Source organism: Sorex fumeus, unplaced genomic scaffold, assembly GCF_029834395.1.
Source record: "Sorex fumeus unplaced genomic scaffold, SorFum_2.1 ptg000054l, whole genome shotgun sequence".
NCBI classification, from domain to species: domain Eukaryota; kingdom Metazoa; phylum Chordata; class Mammalia; order Eulipotyphla; family Soricidae; genus Sorex; species Sorex fumeus.
Genome location: NW_026606111.1, coordinates 4376578 through 4396440, shown reverse-complemented (window position 1 = coordinate 4396440; position 19863 = coordinate 4376578). Strand labels below are relative to the sequence as shown.

At 40.6% G+C, this 19863-nt stretch overlaps 1 pseudogene; it reads right to left on the bottom strand.

Annotated features, from left to right (window-relative positions):
• Positions 1-1228: 1228 nt before the first annotated feature.
• The window catches only part of LOC130033628 (histone deacetylase complex subunit SAP18-like), a 39135-nt pseudogene continuing 20500 nt past the window's right edge, over positions 1229-19863 (bottom strand).

Genomic DNA, 19863 nt, shown 5'->3' with positions numbered 1-19863 from the left:
TTCAGTTAGACAATGATCGAGTACCAATCCCTCCACCAGTACCCCTTCTCCACCACCAATGATCCCAGTTTCCTTCCCAGCCCCCCATACCCCCATCCCACCCTGCCTCTGTGGCTGGGCATTCCCTTTTGTTCTCTCTCTCCTTTTGGGTGCTGTGGTTTGCAAAAGAGGCATTGAGTGGCAATCATGTTCAATCTATAGTCTACTTTTAATATGTACCTCTCATCCTGGGAGGATCCTCCCAACACCCTTTATTTGGTGCTCCCTTCTCTATCTGAGCTGCCTTTTCCCCTAGCCTGTGCGGCTGGCCTCCAAGCCATGGAGTAAACCTCTTAGTACTTATCTCAGCTATTCTTGGGTGTTAGTCTCCTATTTTGTTACTTTATGTTCCCCAGATGAATTCAATCTTTCTATGTCTGTCCCTCTCTTTCTGACTCATTTCACTTAACACGATACTTTCCATGCAGTACCACTTGTATGTAAATTTCATGACTTCATCTTTTCTAACAGCTGCATAGTACTCCATTGTGTAGATGCACCAAAATTTCTTTAATCAGTCATTTGTTCTCGGACACTCAGGTTTTTCCAGATTTTGGCTATTGTGAACAGTGCAGCAATGAACAGAAGTGCAGATGTCATTTCGACTGTACTTTTTTACCTCTCTGGGATATATTCCCAGGAGTGGTATTGCTGGACATTATGTTTTAAAATAAAGTCTCTTTATGGTTTATTTGTGTATCTATCCAGAATTGTATAAAAACTCATCTGGTAAAAAGGGGTTCCAAGTGGAGAAAGTTTAAGCAGCCCTGGTCTCACCTATAAACTCCTACTGTACGCGATATAATCCCATGGTTTAGGGTTTGGCCCCATTCCAGGGGTCATAGAGATATAGTAAAGGGGCTTATGCATTTGTCTTATATGTGGCTGACCCTGGTTCAATCCCCAGCACTGCATATGGTATGTACCCCAAGAACTTTGAGCACAAAGCCAGGTGTGGCCCCAACTACATCCCCATCCCAAGATAAACCTATCCCAAGGCTCCATTAACATACTCAGATTGATCACACACATATATTTAACAAAAGTTTTACATAAAATTCTAAGAGCACTTTTCATACTGTACAGAAAGACTTAAAATATGGACTTTCTATTAAGAGCCATACCAGAACAAAGTCAAAGCAAACTCCTAAATAGATGATTACAATCTACTTAAAGTTTAAAGGCATAATGGCTATAAGGAGGGGAAGAGTAAAGTTTATTTTACATACGTGAATGAAAAATACTCCAAGAAATAGCAAATAATATTTAATAGGGTCTCATGCGCCCAGACGGTGGTGGTGCCCTATTTGGAGGGGTGATTGCTACGTCCAAATAATCTCCTATCTGGAACTTCTGCGACTACAGGGTCATAGAATCATCTGTCCCCTTACTCCCAGACATGGTGCTGCCAATCTCCTTAACTTGATAGCTGGGTCTTTTAAGGTCCGTGAAAACAATGGCAAAATTGAAGTGTGTGCCCTTCTTTCTAGCGTCTGGATAAACTTCCTTTACTAAAGTAGTCAACTCTTTCAAGGTTGCATCCATCCAGGTGTAGATCTGCAGCTCGCTACATGCATGTTCCCACGGGAGAACTCGTGCACACGGTGGTGGTGGCTGTTATTGGTGGTGAAGATATGGAGCAGCGGCAGGCATGTCTTCTCCGGTGGATCGACTTCTCGGGTTCCCTTTTAATCTCCTCCTGGGTAATGCGACTCCACCTCCATCTTCTTCCTCAGGCCCAGGAGATGATCACCAGTGGGTTTTGTTTTCTAGGGCAGGAGTGCGGTTAAGGGGTGACCTCCCACGCTGGGCTCAGGGAATCTGGACAGTGCTCAGCTACTTGTGACAGTACTCAGCCAACCAGACTGATAGTTTGATGCTTGGACCCAAGAATGTAGTGCTACTCAGGCTTTGAGGTGTAGTAGACCTACAAGGGCCACTTCAGTGGTTCTTGAGGACCCTCAGTGCCATACCTGGAGGTACTTGGGGATTTATAGGACTACAGCTACATATGCTTGGGGACCATGAAGTGACAGGGATCAAACTGACTGTACTTGCAGATGCCCTTATTTTGGTTTTTTTCTCTTGCTTTGACTATTACAATATTTTGGAAAGAATATTATGAAGGACAGACCGAAGTCGCTGTTGTCCCACAATTCCAAATGGGATCAGACCACCGTCTCCTTTGTGCAAAATTCTACTTCACAGAGCAGGGAGAAAGGGTTGCATGGTTTAAGAAGAGAACTCCCAGAATGACCACCAACTGCGAGCTCTTTGGCACTACTGCGGCAACATGGGAAGATGCCGTTTTTGACAACATTGATGAGGAATACGATCAACTGGTTCAGCACCTCCATGATTGTGCGAGGAATGCTAAGAGAGAGATAGCCACAAAAAAACGCCTGTCTTCGAAAACTCCTGAGCTTATTAGCCAACGTGGCTTGGCACATGCCTCAGGCAACCGCAAGCGAACGTCCGAGCTCACAAAGCAGCGCAGAGATGCGATAAAGGAAGACCTCAGAGAGAGAAGAGCAGAAGTGCTGGTAGATGTGGCAGAAGCCAGGAAAAACATTTGTAACGCCTGCCTGTCCTTCGCCAACTACAAGACCAAGATGACTGCCCTCCAACGTCCTGATGGATTATCACATCTTTCAGAAGGGCAATGGAGAAGACTATCCTTGACTTCTACTCAGATCTCTTCGATAGCCATGTCTACCTGCCCACATACCAAATTCCACAGGATGGATATGTCGTTCTCAATGTTCTCCCTTCTGAAATCTGACACGCCATTTCGTCGGTTAAGAAACAAACAGCACCCGACACAGACAAGGTCAGACCTGAACACCTGAAGAACCTGCCATCAGCACTCATCAATACGCTGGCTCAGCTCTTCACACGCTACCTGTCTGAATGCAAGGTTCCATCCCAATGGAAAACCAGCAGGACTGTACTACTGTACAAGAAGGGAGACATCCACGACATTGGCAACTGTCGCCCAATCTGCCTATTGTCTGTCATCTACAAACTGTTCACTTGAGTCATCCTGAATAGGATTGGCAGAACACTAGATGAAGGACAACCATGCGAGCAAGCCGGGTTCCGCAAAGAATTCAGCACCATCGACGATATACACATGATAACCAAGCTCATTGAAGTTCCTCAGAGTTCAAGATGCTGCTCTGTCTAACGTTCATTGATTTAAAGAAGGCCTTGATTCTGTTGAGATGGAAGCAGTCATTGAAGCCCTAGCGAATCAGGGCATTCAAACTCAATACAACAGGATCCTCCATGAGCTGTATTATGGATTCACTCCCAGGATCTTACCATTCTACAAAGAAGTAATCATTGATTTCAAGAGAGGCGTTCTGCAGGGTGATACCATTTCACCGAAACTCTTCAGTGCCACCCTAGAGAACATCATGCAATGACTGGAATGGGAAGGAATGGGAGTGAAGATAGATGGTCAGCAACTACACCACCTCTGCTTTGCTGATGACATTGTTCTAATAACACCAAATATTAGCCAAGCAGCACAAATGCTGGCTGACTTCGACCGTGAGTGTGGAGAGGTCGGACTACAGCTGAATCTCATGAAGACAAAGTTTATGAGAAACAGCCTCGTTCCTGACGCTCCATTCGCTCTCAATGGAATGACCATCTCTGAATGCAACAGTTATGTCTACTTAGGTCGAGAAGTCAACATGATGAATGACCAGGCACCTGAGTTGCACAGGAGGAAGAGAGCAGCTTGGAACGCCTTCAAGAGCATTGAAGAAATCGCTAAGAGGACGAAGAACCTCCGGCTTCAGGCACATCTCTTCGATTCCACTGTTCCTCCTGCATTAACATACGCCTCAGAGACCTGGGCCCTACGCAAACAGGATGAGAACGCTATTTGGGTCTCCCAAAGAGGAATTGAAAGAGCTATGCTTAGAGTATCACGTTTCACTCAAATGAGAGAAAGAATTTGGAGTTCCAACCTCCGCCGACGATCAAGAATCAGGGATGCTGTCTCATTTGTCAAGGTGTCAAAAATCAGATGGGCTGGATATGTAATGAGATTTGGAGATGACTGCTCGACTAGAGCCTTACTGACTGGATTCCATGGGACATCAAAAGACGGTGTGGCGCCCACCTACCAGATGGTCAGACTTCTTCATCAAGATCCTGAATGATTGATTTGAGGCTCTTCGTGTTCCTAGAACGAACAGATGCCATTGAGCTATACTAGAACGCGACAGGGACAAATGGAGACTTTAGTGGCACATGCTCGAGCAAATCGACGATTTTTTTTCATCCTTTTTTTTTTAATTAGTGAAACACCATGAGGTACAGTTATAGACATAAATTTTTGTGCTTGGGTTTCAGTTATATAATGATCAAGTACCCATTCCTCCACCAGTGCCCATTTTCCACCATCAGCAAATAGATGATTAACGGGAAGTCAAGTGATAAAGTGATCAAGTGATTATGAAGGTGAAATATTCTTCTAATTATATAATATCAGACTTCATAATACCCACATGACATCACTGGGCATATTAATTTTCATTTGTTGGTTAAGGTAGTTGCTTGTCAGAATTATCCATTAAAAAGGTCCCATTATCCGCCCCCCTCCACCATAACACAAAGACAGGTCATTACTTCTAGCTCTCTCAAGGGAAATAAAGGCACGCCATCAGGTAGGTGGAATATATACATATATTTGGAATTCCTTTCTATGTAGTATTGGTTTATTTTCACACTATTTATATATTCAGTATTTTACGTGTATCTTTGTATATATTTCTGATTTAGACTCAAGGGTAACGTAACTTCCACTTTGGGGGAAATTACACAAGTGGTATTGATAACTATAAGGTAAAGGTAAAGGTAAAGGCCCTCCCGTTGTTCGTCAATTTGCTCGAGCGGGTCTAGTAATGTCTCCATTGGAGACTTTGTTGTTACTGTGTTTGGCATATCGAATATGTCACGGGGAGCTTGCCAGGCTCTGCCGTGTGGGCGAGATAGTCTCGGTAGCTTGCCGGGCTCTCCAAGAGGGGTGGAGGAATCGAACTCGGGTTGGCCATGTTGGCTGCGTGCAAGGCAAACGCCCTACTGCTGTGCTATCACTCCAGCCCTATTGATATCCATTAATTTATACCAACATAAATTATCTATATAGTTATCAATGTGTGTGAGTTATTGTTAAACTGTTTAACATTGATAACTATATAGATAATTTATGTTGGTATAAATTAATGGATATCATTTTTTTCCTGTGGATTTTAATTTAGTGCCATATTTGTTTTACTGCTCAAAATTTTCTGTTATGCTCATTGGGCACCTTTTCAGTTAGATGTTGTTGCCTTTTCTCTTTTGTTAGACTATTTTCCTTTGTCCTTTATGAAGTGGTGACACCTCTTTGAAAGGTGATTGGGAAAAACAATCTGTCTTTTGAAGTAGAGGTAAGGTTTTAGTCAACTAGAATCTATTGCAGACAATAAAGTCTCCTAATACAAAGGACACCTGTACAAGGGTAATTTACTTTTCATCTGCGAATAATAAAAATGAACTTTATGAAGTGTCTGCTATTTAAGCTAACTGTTGCTCGAAACTGTACTAGCATATTAAAAATTAAAATTAGTTTTTTTTGGTTTTTTTTTGGGTTACATCCAGCAATGCACAGGGATTATTTCTGGCTTTGCACTGAGAAATTACTCCTGGCAGTGCTCAGAGATATGGGATATAGGATGATGGGAATCAAACCTGTGTTGGCCTCGTGCAAGGCAACCGCCCTGCCCACTGTGCTATTGCTCCAGCCCCTAAAATAATTTTTTTGACTCAACTTGATAATGCAACTGAAACACACAACTCCTTAGAGAAGATGTGGACCCCTGGTTGAGCTATGAGCATCTTTTACTTTGAAATCTGCTGTGGAGCAGCACACTGCTTTGGTAGACCTTAGGGAAAATCATGTTAGTCATCTGAGTGGCTAGCTTCCCTTCTGAATTTCCTCCTGGTAGAGTTCCAACTGCCTTCAAGAGCAACTGCATGCAAACTTTTACAAGAGTGAGGTTTGCAGGTTTCTACTTGGTTGTTTGTTGTGCCAAGGATTGAACATAAGGCTCATGCATGGAAAGCAAGTACTCTACCACTGAGTAACACTCCCCCCAACCCACTCCCCACACACCCTATACATACCCCAACCCCCTTTCCTTAATTTTTTGTTGTTTTAGTTTAATCTAGTTCATGTTGAGAAGCAAGGTATAGTGTATTGTATGGAAATGAAAGTGTCAGGAGGAAAGGCATGTGCCAATGTCTCTCACATCCACTGATGGTTGATTTTATGGCCCTGAAAATGATATCTTACCTTAGAATTCTAGCTTTCTTTTTTTTTTTACATAAAAAGTAGCTTTATTTAAAAAAATTGTTTCAGAAACCCCCCGTACTATTTTATTAAGTTACTGTACATTTATATAATATTGCAATGGGGCAAGGATTCCCCTCCTTCCACACTGCACGGAAATTTTCAGAGCTGATCCCTGGCTCTGTCCTCACGGTTTACTTCTGGTGGTGCTTAGTGGACCATATGCAATTTTCTAGGAATGAATCCTTGTTATATGCATGGGGATTCTAGCTTTCTTACCTGTAAAATTAGGAATGAATTACTTCTGACCATCTTTTAGATCTAACATTCTCTGATTTTTTTTCATGCTACAATTTCATGGTAGCTAAACGGAGAGTATGTACATATATTTATGGTTCAGATAGAAGGAAAATGTAGTTTGGGAAAAGTTATATCCTTAAATGTGCTATTGGTGTCAAATAAAAGATTAATGACATTTATAAACCACTATCATTTTTTCAAGTTTAATTTTACATTTAAATTTAAATGTATGGGTTTAATATTAATTTTCTCTTTTTAACTTTGATCACATGCACTTTGGTTCTCATGTTAGACCCTTTTCAGTATTGACTTTTCTCTTAGTGTGTCATAGGTTATATCTTGTTTCTCATTTTTGCAAATCTTGGGGTTGGTTGACTTTGTTTTGGACTATCATTTCAAGAACATTTGCATAGAGAATAGTCTTGAAGATGAAAATTGGGAAAGGGAAGCATATTATCTAGTATGATAAATTATCTCTTATGATAAAGTGATTTAGTATGACAAAGTAATCTTTACCATGGAAATTTTGGCTTCTATGTCTAAGGACCAGGATGCTTACTGCTTTTTATATGATATTTGACTGTGCCAGAGAGAGTGTACAGGGCTTAATGTGCACGCCTACCAAGTGGCTGGCCCTGCTTTGACACATGGCACCGTATTGTCCCCTGAGCATTACTAGGTGCTTCCCTGGAGCCCCCTTAGGGCACCACCACTGCAAACTTCTTTCTGGCACGCAAGTTTCTGGCACGCAAGTCCTGATCTTCACCATATTTTAAGGTCCTTGCATTGAGTCACCAATTCAATTTGCCAAGAATCACAAACAGGGGATTCTGCCTGAGCAGCACTTGGGAGGCTCCCCAAAATATCTGGCTCCCTTAAGCTTGAGATAAAACCAGTTATGCATGTGTAAGAAGTCATCTGGCCTTTTTCTTTCTTTTTTCTTTTTTTTCTTTATTTTTTTATTAGTGAAACACCATGTGGTACATTTATAGACTTACAATTTTTTGTGCTTGGGTTTCAGTTATACAATGATTGAGTACCCATCCCTCCACCAGTGCCCATTCTTCACCTCCAGTGCTCCCAGTATTCCTCCCACCCCTCATCCCCCCATCTCACACCACTCCTGTGGCAGGGCATTCCCTTTTGTTTTCTCTCTCCTTTTGGTTGCTGTGGTTTGCAAAAGAGGCATTGAGTGGCAATCATGTTCGGTCTATAGTCTACTTTAGGCATGCATCTCTCATCCTGGAATCCTCCCAACACCTTTTATATGGTGCTCCCTTCTTTATCTGAGCTGCCTTTTCCCCTAGCGTGTGCAGCTGGCCTCCAAGTCATGGAGGGAACCTCCTGGTACTTATCTCGGCTATTCTTGGGTGTTAGTCTCCTATTTTGTTACTTTATATTCCCCAGATGAATGCAATCTTTCTATATCTGTCCCTCTCTTCTGGCCTTTTTCATATCACTCTTTGAGAACTTCGGTTTAGGAAACTGGTGCAATAAATAAGTGATACTCTGGTTCTTCATTGCAATGGCTATAGAAGAATCCTTACTCTCTGATGCAGAAATCTGTCTTTCTATGGCTTCCCTTACATGTTCCATGCTAATTGATAACTTTACAAATTAGGTAAAATCTTAGATTTCCAGTTAGTTCTTTGCTGTTTACTGTCCACTATGAATTTTTTGTTGACTGTATAGGATTACTGGGGTTTGGGAGAACATTTCCCATGATTCAGATTTGCCTTGAGTTGACACTAGTACCATACAAGGAGTTGAGAATTTGCATTCCAATAAGAACTGGATTAAAATATAAATTTCTAATTTTGCAATGTCGGCAAGTCACTTAAAACTTCTGCACTTATTTTATATGTCTTTTTAATGGAAATTAGCTACTTAAAAAGTTAATGTGAAAATCAGAGAAGATAATATGTGCTATTCAAAGACCACCATTTAATAAGAGGCAACTTATTAAATTAAACTTAAAAAATCAATTCCTCAGTTATACTAGTATCACTTTTCAAAGCTCAATAGGTATATGTGATTAGTGGCTACAATACTTAATAAAGAGACATAAAATATTTTTATTATTGCCCCAGACTCTATTGAATAGTTCTGACAAAGCTCTTTATTGTGGAGTGTTAGGTAAAATGTAAGATAGTTTTCTTGTTTCTATGTTGTTAGTAAGATAGTTACTCACTATTCTACAGAGGTTGGATAAAATTTGTTAATCTGATTTTTTGCTAACTTGTGAAATGTTTTAAGACTCATGTATACTATGGACAGTGCTGGCTTTTTATACACAGTATGAATTTAGGGAAATTTGGTAATAAATTCTATGATAATAAATGATAATTAAGCCTCTTTTTCAAGGTAGTTGCAGAATAGATTATTTTGCTTAAGTTCCTAACACTATACCTAGGCTCATTGTAGGAAGCCAGGAATGGGGGCGGGAGCGATAGCACAGCGGGTAGGGCATTTGCCTTGCACACGGCTGACCGGAACCCTGGTTTGATTCCCGGCATACCATATAGTTTCCTGCCAGAAACAAGTATGCACGACACGCATTTGTTTTTTGTGCTATATGTTATTTTGTCTTTGGCTGCTTTTTCTCAAAAACATCGCTCTGCTCTAACTTTCCTATGGCTATCTTATCTGACTCAGAATTTTAGAATATTTACTTTTGTCAATGTTTGCCTCTGTTTCTTTCCTCTCTTCTTCTATACTATGGTGATTAGGGGGTTAAGAGGATGTTGTTACACTTATTTCCCCCTGCCTTCACCTCAAGGAACCCTCTACATTGCTAAGCTATGGTCTGCCGCAGTCCCTTCTAGCATGTAGTTAATTAGATTTCACTGTGTTTTTTTTTTTTTTAACACAGTTTTGAAAGAGTGTATAGGGATTAGTAACATTAATCAGAATTTGAAAGGGCACTAATATCTCTGTAAATATTGTAGGATTACATATATATATATATTTTTTCTTCTTAAACTTCTATAGGTGAATACTTCAGATACAATTCACGGTCCACGGTCCTCCCGTTGTTCATTGATTTGCTCGAGTGGGCCCAGTAACGTCTCCATCGTGAGACTTCTTGTTACTCTGTTTGGCATATCAAATACGTCACGGGGATCTTGCCAGGCTTTGCCATGCAGGCGAGATACTCTTGGTAGCTTGCCGGGCTCTCCGAGAGGGGCGGAGGAATCGAACTTGGGTTGGCCATGTTGTCTGCGTGCAAGGCAAATGCCCTACCACTGTGCTATCGCTCCAGCCCTCAGATACAATAGGAAAGGCAAGTAGTTTCTTCTAAACTGCAAGCCATGGGTGCTGGGTGCTGTGTTGAAACGTCAAGGATATTGTCTAGATTTAGTAGTCAGGGGTATTGTCTAGATTTAGCAGAAGTGTTAAGACTGAACAATGATCCTAAGACTGGTATCTGAAAAGCTAAGTTATGTTCCTAGAATACAAATACACACACACACACACACACACACACACACACACACACACTCCCCACAATCTTTCCAAATGACAGCAAAGTTCTTGAGGACTGTTACTTGAATCAATGTAAGTTCAGTTTTTCCAACTTTTCAGTTAGTTAGGGTCAATATAATAGAAAATGGCAATATTTCCCTCCTAGGATGAAGATTATATGGAGAAAGAAAATCACATATGTACCTCACAAAATAAAAGGGATTAAAAAAGGTGTTATGTACAAATGAACTAATTTCCAATAAATTTATTTTGAATTAAAGAAGTGTTCTACATAAAGCAACAAAATGGGAGACTAAAACCCAGGAGTGGCTGAGATTAGTACCAGGAATTTTGCTCCATGACTTGGAGGCCAGCCACACGTGGTAGGGGAAAAGGAAGCTCAGATAGAGAAGAGACCACCAAATACAGGGTGTTGGGAGGATCCTCCCTGGGTGGGAGAAGCATGCTGAAAGTAGACTATAGACCAAACATGATTGCCACTCAATGCCTCTCTTGCAAACCACAGGACCCAAAAGGAGAGAAAGAGAACAAAAGGGAATGCCCTGCCACAGAGGCAGGGTGGGATGGGGGGCATGGGGGGTGGGAGGGATGATGGGACCCGTGGGGGTGGAGGATGGGCACTGGTGGAGGGATGGGTACTTGATCATTGTATAACTGAAACCCAAGCACAAAAATTTGTAAGTCTATAAATGTACCTCATGGTGTTTCACTAATAATAAAAAAAAATAAGTAAAAAAAAATAAAGAAGTGTTCTAATCATATACAGAGAAGGGCATTCATTCACATTCATTCTAACTTGACAAGACAAAATATGATGGAAAAGTTTTCTTATAGCATATACTGCAAAGTTTATTAAAAACTAGTCTTTGTTGTTGTTTTGTTTTGGGGCCATGCTAAAGGCCTACTCCTGGTTCGAACTCAAGAATCACTCCTGGCACACTTAGGGAACCATATGGGGTACCAGGGTTCAAATCTGGGTTGACCACATGCAAGACAAATATTTTAATCACTGTAATAGTTCTCTAGCTGTGAAACCACTTTGTATTATATAATTATAGATACATAAAATTGAATGTATTTGTAAGTTAATCAATTTTCTAAACCTTGATAGAATCATATTTTGGCAGATATTCTTGAACTTAAATTATGCAATAATTTAGGTGTAATAGATGCAAATGAGTCTGAAGAGCTCATGGATATAACAGGATATTAAGGAAGATATATTATGGAGGTGGCTCACTGCCGGCAGTTTCTATCTTTGTTGTCTACGCGCAAACATCCAATTATGATGATGGAGAAATTGAGAAGTTCTACATGGAGCTGGAGAAGTTCTATAAAGAAGACCACACCTTCTACAAGATCATTGTTGGTGATTTTAAGGCCAAGATAGGACTGAGAAGATCAGCTGAAGAACTCCACATCGGGACCCATGGCCTAGAATGGAACAAACAGGGTGAGAGACTGTCTGAGTTCATCATCTCGACCAAGACCATCCATTGTAACTCACACTTCCAAAATTCTGAATCTAAACATTGGACATGGGAGTCTCCCAGTGGACGGTTCCACAATGAAATTGACCACATCATATTTAACTGACGGTTTTGCCTGATCAATATCGCTGTTGTCCCAAAATTCAAAATGGAATTGGAACACCATCTCCTTCATGCAAAATTCTATTTCACAGAGCGGGGAAAGGGCTGCATAGTTTAAGAAGAGAACTCCCAGAACGACCACCAACTGGGAGCTCTTTGGCACTACCGCTGTGACATGGGAAGATGCCGTTGTTGACAACATTGACGAGGAATACGATTGACTGGTTCAGCACCTTCATGATTGTGTGAGGAATACCAAGAGACAGATAGCCACAAAAAAATGCCTGTCTTCGAAAACTCTTGAGCTTATTAGCCAATGTGGCTTGGCACATGCCTCAGGCAACCGCAAGCGAAAGTCCAAGCTCGCAAATCAGTACAGAGATGCGATAAAGGCAGACCTCAGAGAGAGAAGAGGAGTAGTGCTGGTAGATGTGGCAGAAGCCGGGAAAAGCATTCGTAACACCTGCCTGTCCCTCACCAACTATAAGACCAAGATGACTGCCCTCCAACATCCTGATGGATCTATCACATCTTCCAGAAGGGCAATAAAGAAGATTATTCATGACTTCTACTCAGATCTCTTCGATAGCCATGTTCACCTGCCCACATACCAAATTCAGCAGGATGGTTATGTCGTTCCCAACGTTCTCCCTTCCGAAATCCGACACGCCATTTCATAGGTAAAGAAACGAACAGCACCTGGCCCAAGGTCAGAACCGAACACCTGAAGAACCTGCCGTCAGCATTCATCAATACACTGGCTCAGCTCTTCACACGCTATCTGTCTGAATGCAAGGTTCTGTCCCAATGGAAAACCAGCAGGACTTTACTATTGTATGAGAAGAGAGACATCCATGACATTGGCAACTATCACCCGATCTGCCTATTGTCTGTCATCTACAAGCTGTTCACTCTAGTCATCCTGAATAGGATTAGCAGAACACTAGATGAAGGATAACCATGCGAGCAAGCCGGGTTCCACAAAGAATTCAGCACCATTGACGATATCCACACGATAACCAAACTCATTGAGGTTCCTCAGAGTTCAAGATGCCGCTCTGTCTAACGTTCATTGATTTAAAGAAGGCCTTGATTTCTGTTGAGATGGAAGCGGTCATTGAAGCCCTAGCAATTCAGGGCATTCATACTCAATAGATCAGGATCCTCCATGAGCTGTATTATGGATTCACTACCAGGATCTCACCATTCTACAAACAAGTGATCACCCATGTCAAGAGAGGGGTTTGGCATGTTGATACCATTTCACCGAAACTCTTCAGTGCCACCCTTGAGAACGTCATGCAATGACTGGAATGGGAAGGAATGGGAATGAAGATAGATGGTCAGCAACTACACCACCTCTGCTTTGCTGATGAGATTGTTCTAATAACACCAAACATTAGCCAAGCGGCACAAATGCTGGCCGACTTTGACCGTGAGTGTGGAAAGGTCGGACTACAGCTGAATCTCATGAAGACAGTGTTCATGAGAAACAGTCTTGTTCCTGATGTTCCATTCCTCTCAATGGAATGACCATCTCCGAATACAACAGTTATGTGTACCTCGGTCAAGAAGTCAACATGACGAATGATCTGGCACCTGAGTTGTGCAGGTGGAAGAGAGCAGCTTGGAACGTCTTCACAAGTGTCGAAGAAATAGCTAAGAGCATGAAGAACCTCTGGCTCCAGGCACATCTCTTCAATTCTACTGTTTTTCCTGTATTAACATACGCCTCAGAGTTCTGGGCCCTACGCAAACAGAATGAGAATGCTATTTGGGTCTCCCAAAGAAGAATTGAAAGAGCTATGCTTAGAGTATCACGTTTCACTCAAATGAGAGAAAGAATCTGAAGTTCCAACCTCCGTCGATGGTCAAGAATCAGGGATGCTGTCTCATTTGCCAAGGTGTTGAAAATCAGATGGGCTGGAAATGTAATGAGATTTAGACACGACTGCTGGACTACAGCCATTACCGACTGAATTCCTTGGGATGTCAAAAGACCGCGTGGTGCCCACCTGCCAGATGGTCAGACTTCTTCATCAAGACCCTGAATGATTGGTTTGAGGCTCTTCATGTTCCTAGAACGAACAGATGCCATTGAGCTACACCAGCATGCGACAGGGACAAATGGAGACGTTACTGGTGCCCGCTCGAGCAAATCAATGATTAACGGGAAGTCGAGTGATATTAAGAAGGATATAACTGGTTTATTTAAGTTATAGCTTGAGTAAATCTAGAAACTGATAATTAGGCCCTACACCCATTCCTAGTTAATTATTGTCAGCCAAAATGTAGCCCTGCCACTGCTTATTCCTGAAACACTATTTAAATTCCTTTGACCTAGAAAGTCTTGTCTCACTTTCTTGCTCAATAGAACTCTGCTCTTTTTGTTATGCACCTAAATCCCATCATCTTTGTAAGGTCTTTTCTGACAGTCCATACAGTTATATATTTAAATACCCTTGACCAAGTTGAGACCTTAAAGGTTTCAGAAGGACTTTTAATTTATTTTCAGTTTTTGGGTCACACCCAATAATGCTCAGGGGTCTCTCCTGGCTTTTCACTCATGAATTATGCCTGGCGGTGCTTGGGATGGACCCGCTGTACTATATCTCCAAAAAGGCCCCAAAAAGGTTTCTTTTTTAAAATTTTATTTCCTCTATATTAATTTTTAGTGCTTTGGCATTAGAATCCCCCCAATGTACTTCATTTAATAGAAGGAACATTTTATTTATATTGATTGAGATTCTGTGATTTATAATATTGTTAATCTTTTTTTGTCTGTTCTGTTTTGGAGTCAAACCCAGCAGGGTTTGAGAGACCATATGGGATGCTGGGGATCAAACCAAGGTCACAAATGCCCTACCTGCTGTACTAACTCTCATTAGTACAGGGTCCCAATACTGTTAATCTGCTAATGCTAGTTTCTCATGCACATAATACCAACACCACACTCCTCGCCAGTGTACCCACCTCCCTCTGCCAAGGACCCCAGTGCTTCTTGAGAGTGATTAATTGAGCAATGTTCAGACCTCTCTTCTACTCTGGATTAAGAACACTGTTCTTCAGGATAGGGTACAGTAGATGTTCAAAAAGTATTTGTTGAGTCACTGAGTAAATGAGAATTATATATATACATACATACACACACACATAAATATATATATCTCACTGTATCACTGTCATCCGGTTGTTCATCGATTTACTTGAGTGGGTGCCAGTAATGTCTCTATTCATCCCAGCCCTGAGATTTTAGCAGCCTCTCCTTACTCATCTTTCCAATAATTAGAGGCTCTTTCAGGGTCAGGGAAATGAGACCTGTTATTGTTACTGTTTTTGGCATATCAAATATGCCACGGGGAGCTTGCCAGACTCTGCCATGCATATATCTATATCTATATCTATATCTATATCTATATCTATATCTATATCTATATCTATATCTATCACTGTCACTGTCACTGTCCTGTTGTTCATCTCTTTTCTTGAGCGGGCCCAGTTATGTCTCCATCGTGAGACTTTGTTGTTACTGTGTTTGGCATATTGAATACGTCACGGGTAGTTTGCCAGGCTTTGCTGTGCAGGCAAGATACTCTCGGTAGCTTGCCGAGCTCTCCGAGAGGGGCGAAGCAATCGAACTCAGGTCGGCCATGTTAGCTGCGTGCAAGACAAAGACCCTACCTGCTGTGCTATCGCTCCAGCCCATATATATATATATATATATATATATATATATATATAAAATGTATATATATATTCACATAGGCTCTGTACTTAGGGAATACTCCTAGCAGAGCTCAGAGACCATATGTGGTGCTGATGATCACACCCGGATTGGCTATATGCGAGGCAAGTGACTACCCACTGGATTATCCTTCCAGCCCCAGGACGATATTTTCTAGGCCTCTTGTTTACCCTGCACAGTGGTTTGGTTTTGGTGATTTCTTCTCATCAATGGAATGTGAGCAAAGATGATTTGCATTACTTCTGGGTATACTGGAGGATTTTTGAAAAAACAGCGGTGTTTATGTCTTCTTCCATTGGCTGAATACAGAAGATTAGAAACACTGATGAGTCTCTCTTAAAGCACCAAAGAGAGGCAAAAAAGTTCTCCATTAGGTGATTTAGTTCATTACCTGAGCAAGAAATAAGTTCCAGAATCTCTTATTATAATAACAATTAGGGAGTTTATTGAAGGGAGACTTGTTCAAGATTTCAGAGACCACATGAAAGGTTAGAAACAAAACTCTAAACTTATGATAGAATTTCCTGAAATAATGTAAGAAATACAGGGAATATTCATACTGATAATGTTTAAATGTCTTCAAATGTCCTCAAAATAAATTATAGAAAACATCTTTAATTGCATTAGACAAATAAATCTCTGTGGATGGAAATGTATAATCAAATTCATTCATACTTCACAATTTTAGCCTGTTAATAAGCAATAAGCTTATATGAATCAGAATATAATAATTATCTGTACATACTTAATAGAGAGTAAACTAACAAGCTTTTTATATTTGGAAACTAGTTGAATAAAGATTAGTAAAAATTGCAAATAAGAGATTAAGTAGTGGAAATATTCCAAACTGAGCCAATTTTAAGAATACTGACATGAGGAAAAATAGTATTAAAATGTTTTTCTTCCTTCTTCTCTTCTTTCCTCCCTCTCCTTTTCTTCTTCCACCCTCCTTTTCTCCTTTCCTTCTTTTCTGTCTTTCTGTCTGTTCAGTTCACTCCATAGCTTTAACTAGTTTAGAAAGAAATGGCTTGAATGCTATGTTTTCAGAACATGAGACATGAAATTGTGGGGAAAAGGAAATCTTATTAGGTCATGAGAGTATTTCAAGAAGAATATTCAGACTTTCACTTTTATAATGTTCACCTTTCTTCTTTTGTTGAACTTGTCTGAGTGGAAGGCTTTCAATATGGTGTAGAGCAAATATACTTTCATCTCTGCCTTCAGATTTCAGGACTCAAGTTCTGACTTTGCAACTTGCCAGTTCTTTTTCTTTTTCTTTTTTTAATTTAATTTTATTTTTATAAAGTTTTTCACAATAATTCATTACATTTAATATTCAAACACCAATCACACCACCATGCACCTTCCAACCACCATAAGAGTCAAGTGTGTGAAGATTGTTGTAGTTCATCTTGGAACCATTTAAGGCTGTGTATAAAAGATTACAAGCATGTATGTTAAACCCAAACAAATGTGTGCTTCTTTTGGTACATCAGTGGGCTAGAGTTGAGAGGTTGCACTGGAATTCTGAAATTTAGAATATGATTATAGAGCAGATTCACTCATGGGTAAGGCCCATGTTTCTCTCTTCTTGGCTGTTGATGAGATTATATGGCATGGGGGGGAGGGGGCAGTTTGTCAGTGTGACTTCCATGCTACTGGAAAACTTGGGAGCTGGGAGGAGGAGGCTCAGTTCCCATCCAATGAGCTCGGAGATTTCAGTAATGAGTCCCACATACTTGGGTTTTTCTGCAGGTACTCTCATGGGTGAGGCTCATCTGAAACTGTGGAGAGTGGCCTTGAACATGGTTGTGGTTGAATTCTGGAGGTTTTTGGCTGCCAGGGTTCTGCTGGGGTACAGAGAGAAACTCAACCTACTCCCCCCTCCACCCTTCCCTGAGTTGACTCAGTGAAGACAGCCTGGTTCAGGGTCAGGACCTGCTTGCCAGTTCTTTGACTGTGAAAAGATACTAACTCTTCCTGGAGCTCCTGATTTGGGGGGGGGGTAAGATTTACTTCCCAGGAGCAATAAGTATAATTTTCAGTAGCAAGTTTATAGCTGCTAAAAAGCTTGTGAGTGACTGGTCTGTGGTCCACAGCTGTCCTCTTCCTCTCTGGTAAGAGACATTCTTGGGCCCAAGCAAGCCGAGCTTACACATCATGGCTCTCTTGGTATAGAGAACCCCGGAAAGCATGAGCCTTTCCAACCAGACCTCAATTCTCTCTGTTTTAAATTTATAGCATAACACTGGGTAGAAAAGTCAGGGAAGTCATTCTTCGATTCAGGAGAATGACAAAGAAAGCAATTTTGGCATTGGATAAAAACTAAATTTGCCAACCAATTTTAATAAAGGGATGCCTTAATTTCTATTGGAATGTGATTGTTGTGGTGAGTAAGTGAATTAATATAATATAATATAAACCCATTGATAGTACTTGGCACATAAATAAGTCCTACTTAGGAACTATCCATGATTATTATAATTATCATTATTTTTGTTTTCAATTGGTTGGTTGGCAAAATGTTGTGATCAGTATCATTACTCTCAAACTTTATTCACAATGACTTAGAATTAAGATCTGATTCATAATATTATCATGGACATGAATTTAGATCATATACATCAATATACCTTGTAACCTAAAAGTACATTATATATTGATTATGAAGTTATCATTTTTAGGGTCTGCTCTTTCTTGCCAAATTTTCTACCTCTCCAGGGTTTTCCAGAGTGATTCCAATGTCTTGTCCAAATAACAAAGTAAAGCACTACAGCTGAATTACTAAGTATTTTGCTGATTTTCCATTATGAATAATTCATGATGAAGATATTTCAAAAACAAACCGTCTCCCAAATATGTTGAAACAAAGCTGATGTAGCACTGAGTTTATGTCTGTTATACCATTTGAAAATGTTTTAGAACATTTATAAGAGTATCCAAAATTGTGAATAGAATTTGGACAGATGCCAACCGAGTGTTTGACTATTAATCCAAATATGAATCAAACCCTTATGCCTTAAATACCTGTTATTTCTTTTTCGGAGACAAAATTAATCCACTGACTGGACAGGACTATTTTTTTATTCTTGGTATTGTTTTATCTGGGCTATCAGGGCTGGAGCGATAGCACAGTGGTAGGGCGTTTGCCTTGCACGTGGCCAACTTGGCCAGCCTAAGTTCGATTTCTCTGCCCCTCTCGGCGTAGCCCAGCAAGCTACCGAGAGTATCTTGCCCACACGGCAAAGCCTGGAAAGCTACCCATGACGTATTCGATATGCCAAACACAATAACAACAAGTCTCACAATGGAGACGTTACTGGGCCCGCTCGAGCAAATCGATGAACAATGGGAGGACAGTGCTACGGTGCTACAGTTTTATAATACTGGATATACTTGTCTTAATATAAAGACTCAATAGATATCCATTGAGCATAATTCTGTGCCAGTTCATGTTCCGCTTATTGGGGTATTTGGTATAAATTAAACAGACTAAGAAAAAAACAATATTGTCTTCCTCAAGCTTATATCTTATTTTTAGCATAATTTATTTAGAATAAAATACTGATTGTTGCTCCCTGGAGACAGATTTTAAAATAATTTTAATAATTCCTAGATTATTACAGTTATATATACACTCTTCATTATTTAGTGTTTGTTTTGGTTTTTGCCCACACAAGCAGTGTAAGTGCCACTTCCAGCTCCATTTTTTGTGACCACTCCCTGTGGGCTGGGGTATGAAGAGATCATGAGGTGCCAGGAACCAGACCTGGGAATTTAGCATAATGGTTATCACAGATGTGTCTGAGCTGATGCTTTTAATTAAGAAATTCACATTGCCAACATCTTTTAGCTACCAAAACCTTCTGACTAGTGATCTTAATAACTTATCTGTCATTTTTCAGTCAGTCAGCAAAGCATGCTTGCTCACCTAATGTTCCATGTGAGATAAATTTACTGGATGACATATGGAGAACTTTTTTGAAACTGGATGCACATTCCTCTCCTTCTGGCTAGGTTCCAGCAGCCTTCACACCTGACCTCTGCTATGTCAAAGGGGCCAGCTCTTCTCATGAAATTTCATGCTGCTCACAGTTATATTTGTCACTGGGTGAACATGGGCAGAGAATGAAAAAAGCAACTCCCAGTTTAATCCCTCAGAGACTTCCAGGGGTCCAACTATAAAGATTCATTTCAGCACAGTAGGAGCACAGCAAACCAAGGAGTGAAGATACACAGAAGGTCACCAAATCCAATGAGCAAAAACAACAATGTGGAAGGATCAACCAGCACCAAACAGCTCTGAAAGTCCACAGAAAATGTCTTTATATATACCATGATGAGGAGGTTTA